This window comes from Impatiens glandulifera, chromosome 4, assembly GCF_907164915.1.
Source record: "Impatiens glandulifera chromosome 4, dImpGla2.1, whole genome shotgun sequence".
NCBI lineage: Eukaryota > Viridiplantae > Streptophyta > Magnoliopsida > Ericales > Balsaminaceae > Impatiens > Impatiens glandulifera.
Window position 1 is genome coordinate 12,582,804 of NC_061865.1, and position 7,193 is coordinate 12,589,996.

Below are 7,193 nucleotides of genomic sequence, written 5' to 3' on the forward strand. Positions count from 1 at the left end.
CCTTCCAGCCGCTAAACGTAACCGCCGGTCAATACACTCTTTATCGTCGCACCACCAATCATTCTTCACCTCCGGCAGCCGGCTTTTGCTTCCTTCTTCACATTCACCTGATCTTTTACTTTTCCCATCCTCCATACCCTACACATACATTAATATATTAATAAAAAGTTATAAATATTCAATCTGTCGCTAATAGTATGTCGCTAAATGTCTTCAATTGTTACCTTCATAAAAAACCGTAAAGCATCCTCTACGTTCTTTGTCCTCAAAACATTTAGAGCTGCTTCCTGCGCAAAACAATTGGCAAATTCTTAAATTCAAACAAAAAAACATTCAAAACAACAAGAGATCGAGTTAGATCATACCCTTGCAAGATTAAATTCATGATAGTACAATGTTCTTGGCTCGCTTTCGATCGATGATTTCCTGTCAAGCATTTCTACAATATATGTAGTTAGAGAGATTTAAATATCACTATTGGATAACTTATAAGAAATATGTAAACATAAAATGTATATATAGAGGTGGGTGGATAAAGTTGTGTGGATGACGTGGTGTGGACATGTGGCAAATAAGGGTTTGGTATGAGACGTGGCAGATTTATGTGCTTTGTAAAAGAATTTTTTATTGATTTTTATATAGTACTTTGTATATATACGTAAATATAATAGTTTCTATAAATGGGTTGGCTGATTGTGGGGTTAAGACGTGACTAGTCACTAATTACGTGCATGAGTTTCTAACCAGAGAAATCATTCGGCCATTCAGAGATGGCCACATATAATGTATAGCTATAAGCACGTGTATATAGAGCCGGTCAGCCTTATTTGATTTGAGTTATTTAAATAACACAAACAAATATAACATTATTTTCCTATTATTAATTAAAATATTAATATATCAATACTTTTTAAAATCATTTATCTAAAAAAATCATTACCAATAATTACATCTATTTTTCTCTCTCCAAGTTATTTAAATAATCTCATCCGAAAAAGTCTTAGATTGTGGTGGATTATTAATGATTAATAATTTTTTTCTAAATACAAAACTGTGGGTATGTTTTAAAAACACTTGAAATTAGAGTTGAGTTAATTAAAAAAAAAGTTTAATAAATTTGTTAATATTTATAATTAAGATCTCTAATATTGATTTTATTGATGAATAATACTACATCAAACAAACCCTGGTGGTTATTTGGTAAGGATATTTATAAAGAGAGAAATAAACGAATTAATTCAAAGCAAATTAAAAGCAATATATAGCAACCAATCTGGTAATGACTCATAAAATTATATGGTTGATCTGTCCCTTAAAGAATGATTGCTTACAAATATTAATTAATTACATAATTTACAATTAGGATTTATAGGAACAAATTAGGGTGAATGCAAATAGTTAAGGTAAGGTAGTAGTTTTATTTTAATTAATTGATAGACAATTTTAGAATAAAAAAAGAGACTTAATTTTAACTTGCTAGAGAGGAAATTGGGACAATACATAATACTTTTCGTTGAATGTTGGGGAACTTGTCACGGAATACTTCCAAAGTTTATGGCTAAGACTAAGAGGCAGGAAAATGTCGTTACCAGGTTTCTTGGTAAGAGTAAGGCTAGTAGGTTATCAGGATTCTTAAGCGAATCTTTATCATTTTTAACGCATGTGTGAGATTAAAGATTTATAAGTTAGAAATACACAAGTTTTTTTAATGTAAGTTGTGTGATTAAGAGAATTATCCTGCATCTAGAAATGCAAGATAAAAGTTGGTCTAGTGATCGAATTAATGTTTTCTTATTCAAAAGAAAAAATGACAAAAAAACAGAAATGGTTTGTTCCTATTATAAAATAAATTACCTAAACATAAGCTGCAAGATATGTCTCATTTGAAAGCTAAAAGTCACATTTTGTGTGGATGTAATTATTTCTATTTTTTTTTTCAATTTAGAAATGTATGAATACAAATTCTAATATTCTTGATAAAAATCTTTGTATTAATAAACAAAATACTGGGAAATTTTGAAAACACTTATTGAGTATAGAGTTGAAGCTGAAACCAATAAATAATTTTTGGGACTATGCTTGGTTTTAAGAAATTTAGCTTAGATTAGATTCATTTTAAAATGATTTTTTTTTTTTAAAAATTTATGAATATGATAGATATGCATATTATAAATTGAAACCTATTAATTGTAAATATATAGGGAAATATTGTTAAAGTACTAAAAGATAAAATAATAAACTGTGTGAATTGCACTACTTTAATTTTTTTTTCTTAGGTTAGAACCTAGTGAAAATTTAAAGATGAAACTATATATATATATATATATATTAGTTTGATTGCGGAGGAGAAAATTGTAGACAATAAATATTTTGTCACTCCAATTGACACAATAAGACGACTCCGAAAATTATAATTTATTTAATAAACATAAAATATATCAAAAATGAGTTTAATTATTCAAATTGAACTTATTATTTATCTAGAGTCCGAAATTAATTACTTCCAGAGTCCACACTATTAATTTAAAAATAATTATTTATTTAATAATGTGTGCAATAAGGCCATATATTAATTTTATATAATAATTCTCAGAATTTAATTGTTTTTTTACTCTAAACGTAAAATATATAGAGTAGTACATTAGGTCACAAAGACTAAACTACTCTAGGCCCAACCCATTAATTATAAACTTAATTAACATGTGTATGCAAGTCACATACACAACAATCTCCATCTTGACGAATATTCCATCTCATAGGAGATAAAGCACATGCCTCCACCTATGAGAAATTCAAACATTCTTAGAAGATAACAATGTAGAGTTTCAGATACTCCTAGCAACTTGAGACATTCAATAAGACCAAACAATGTTTGAGCTTGTCGATAGTAACTGACTTCGTTAACAAATCAACTGTATTTTTACTAGTATGAATCTTTTGTAACAATATCTCACTAGATGCGATCAACTCTTTGATCTTGTGAAATCTCACATCAATATGCTTCATTCAGCATGGTACGCCCGAGTCTTTATCAAATAAATGATGCATTGACTATCACAAAGTAATTGAACTCCACCTTTCTCAATACTTAATTCCTTTACTAGCCCATTAATCCACAATTCTTCTTTAGAAGCTTCATCTACTACAATATAATCTGTTTCAGTTGTTGATAGTGCCACGGTAGACTAATGCGTTGATTTTCATTATATAGGTCCCCCACAAAGAGTAACACAAACTTGGTTATAGACCTTCTATCATCCATATGACCATCATGGTCTGAATCCATATATTCAACAATTACAAAATCAACTTTTTGACAACAAAAAATAATACCATAACTTGAAGTGCCCTTCAGATTCTTGAAGATCCATTTGATTGCTTCCCAATGTTGTTTACCCAATTTTTCTATAAACTTACTAACTTGACTAACAATTTAAGCCTAATTTGATCGTATACAAACCATCGCATACATCAAACAACCAACTGCACTTGCATATGAAATATTTGTAATGTCTTCAATATCCTTGTCCATTTTTAGATATTGTTCAAAAGAAAGCTTAAATTATTTGTCAAAGGAGTGAACACTAGCTTCGAATTGTTAATTCCAAATATGTCTAGTACTTTCTCAACATAATCCCGTTGAGATAACCAAAGTCTTCTTGAGCTTCTATCCTTGTGAATTTCCATCTCAAAAATTATCTTTGCAGTCCCTAACTCCTTATATAAAACTCTTGACCCAACAAAGCATTCAAACTAACACTATCATAATTTGTTGTGCAACAATCAACATATCATCCACATAAAGTAACAGAAAAATAAAAGACATGTCATCAAGCTTTTAACATAACCATAACAATTATACGCGCATTGTCTATAACCAGTTTTAATAATGTAGGAGTCAAACCGTTTGTACCACTATCTTGGAGACTGTTTTAACCTGTACAACAATTTCTTTATCTTGCACACCAGATATTTACGTCCAGGTTGAGTGAACCCTTCTAGTTGTTTCATGTAAATTTTCTCCTCTAAATCACCATGCATAAAAGTAGTTTTAACATCCATCTGCTCTAAATGCAAATAACAATTGGCTACTAATGCAAACACTACATTTATTGAAGTATGTATACTCATCGGAGAAAAGATTTCATCATAATCTATCCCCATCTACAGCGGAAACTCTTTTACAACAAGTCAAGCCTTGAACTTTTTCTCTTATATTTTTAATATTGTTGATTTATTCTTAAAGACCAATTTTAACCCAATAACCTTCTTACCCTCGAGAAGATTAACTAACTCCCATGTATGGTTCTTCTGCAAATATTTTATCTCCTCAATCATCACACCCATCCATTTATCTTTCACCTGACTCGTAATAGCTTCCTGAAAGCTTGTAGGATCATCATCAATGATAAATAGTGCGAACGAGACCATGTCTTCAAAACCAAATCTATTAGAAGGCTTTATAGTAGTGCGTCTTTATTTATCTTTGACTAGATTGTAGTCTTGTAAACCATTTGTATCACAACATTCAGAAACTAAATTTGAACTCTCACACTATCAAATACCACTAAAGTTATCAAATACCACTGAAGGTTGTTCTTAATTTATCTCAACCCTATTATATGCAACAAAAGGGTTCTTCTGAATAATTTTTCACTATGTTGTTTTTACTCTACTGCAACATAGTTTGCTCATCAAATATCGTATCTCTACTGATCATGGTTTTCTTTGCACTTGAATCCCAAACATGTATCTTTTAACACATTTCTTGTAACCTAGAAATGTGCATTGATTGAACTTTGGATCAAGTTTTGATCTTTCATCATCCGGTACAAGTACATAAACTGGAAAACCAAAAATATGTTAATTATTAAAATCAACTGCATTATCTGTCCACACTTCTTCTACAACTTTACATCCCAAAAGATCTATGTGGTAATATATTGATGAGATAACCTGTCATATTCATAGATTCTGTCCAAAAACCTTTAGGAAGCCCCACATTCAATCTCAAGTAGTGGACCACCGCAAGATGGATCGCACGGATGGAAGACCACTTAGACACATAGGCCATCGCGTGATGGATTTGCTGATGTTGTGTGATGAAAATCAACGAATGGATGAAGCCTTCTCTTGTGCATGGATGGATCTAGATTAAATTATCCCCTATATTGTGTTGAGTTATGGAGCCTACACTTATAATAAACTCTACATTATTAATTAAAGTTTATTGGGTTTGTATTTGGTTTTGGGCTTGGGCCTGACCAAAAGTTATTTAGATTTATTACCTGAATGTTTACCCTATAAATATGTGATTATTAAGGGTTTTCAAGTGTGAGACAGAATTTTAGAGAGATAAAGTATGAGACAAAAACTCTATATTCCTTATTCTTCTTCATAGTGAAATCTGGTGGTGGCTGAAGTGGACGTAGCTCAATTTGAGTGAACCACTATAAATCTGTGTCTTCTTGTGTTCTTCTTTCTTTCATTTTTACAGATTGTTTCAAACTGGTCAGATTTAGGAAATACAAATCATAACAACTGGTATCAGAGCATCTAGGCTAGATCTGAGCATTGTAAACAATGGCAAGTGAGAAAAGTATAGGACATGTGATTAGAAAATTTGATGGGACAGATTATGCCTTCTAAAGAATGCAGATTAAAGATTATCTCTATGGAAAGAAGTTTCATGTTCCTTTGAGTGAGAAACCAGAGAAGATGAATGAAGTTGAATGAAAACTCCTTGATAGATAGGTTTTAGGAGTTGTCCGATTGACGTTAGCCAAGACGGTTGCTCACAATATAGAAAAGGAAAAGACCACCATGGGTCTGATGAAAGCTCTTTCTGATATGTATGAGAAACCATCTACTAACAACAATGTACACTTAATGAAAAGACTCTTTTACTTAAGAATGGTTGATGGTACTTCTGTCACTACTCATTTAAATGAATTCAATACAATTGTGAATTAATTACTATCTATTGAGATTGATTTTGGGGATGAAGCTAGTGCCCTGATTTTGTTAGCATCTCTACCAAATAGCTGAGAACTTTTAAGGACAACACTCAGTAATTCAGTTGGAAATGCTAAACTAAAATTTGTTGAAGTTAGATATTGTATTCTTGCTGAAGAGGTTAGTAAAATTAATTTTGGTGACACGTTCAATGGTTCTTCTCTAAATGTGGAACACAGGGACAGAAGTAATGATAGAAATTTCAATTGAGGTAAGAGTAGATCTATGTCGAGGAGCAAGAGGAGTCAGTCCAAGTCTGGGCGGACATTTGGGTGCTGGAATTGTGGTAAAGATGGTCATTTGAAGAGCAACTGCAAAGCACCAAAGAGAAATAGTGATGATAAAAATGATGCAACCAACGTTGTTATAGAAACTGTCACTGATGCGTTACTTCTTTCTGTTCATAGACCGATAGATTCATGAGTTTTGGACTCGAGAGCGTCTTTCCACACCACTGCCCACAAAGAATTAATGGAGAATTATGTGGCTGGAAACTTTGGGAAAGTTTATCTCGCAAATGGTGAGCCACTGAATATTGTTGGCATGGGGGACATCAAATTGAAGATGACAAATGGTTCTATTTTGAAGATTAATAAGGTGAGACACATTCCAGGTTTAATGCGCAATCTGATTTCTATTACACAACTTAATAAAGAAGGTCACCATTTTAGTTGTGGAAATGGTGCGTGGAAGGTGACTAAAGGAGAAATTGTTGTAGCTCGAGGTCATAAAACTGGAACGTTATACATGACTTCAACTTGTAGAGAAACAGTTGTTGTTGTAGTTGATGAATCGAAGAACAGTGAGCTCGAGGTCACAAAACTGGAACGTTATACATGACTTCAACAGAAAGTTCGAATGTTTTGTTTGATTTTTTTTGGTTTTAAGGAATTGGTTAGTCATGCAATAGTAGATAATATTGGATAAAATAAAGAAAACAAATAATAAAATAATTGTAATCAATACATAAATTGTTTTATTTTATTAGATCGAGATTAACATGCTCTTTCTTGACCTAATTACATAATTTTTATTTTTTTTTCTTTTACTGCGTTGTTTGTTTTATTTTCATTCAGAAAAAGGAGCCAAAAAAAATGTAAACTTTACAAATCAAATTACCTATCTTATCAAATAAGAGGCTCGGACTGACCCCCTGAATTCAGTTCTTATTATCATGA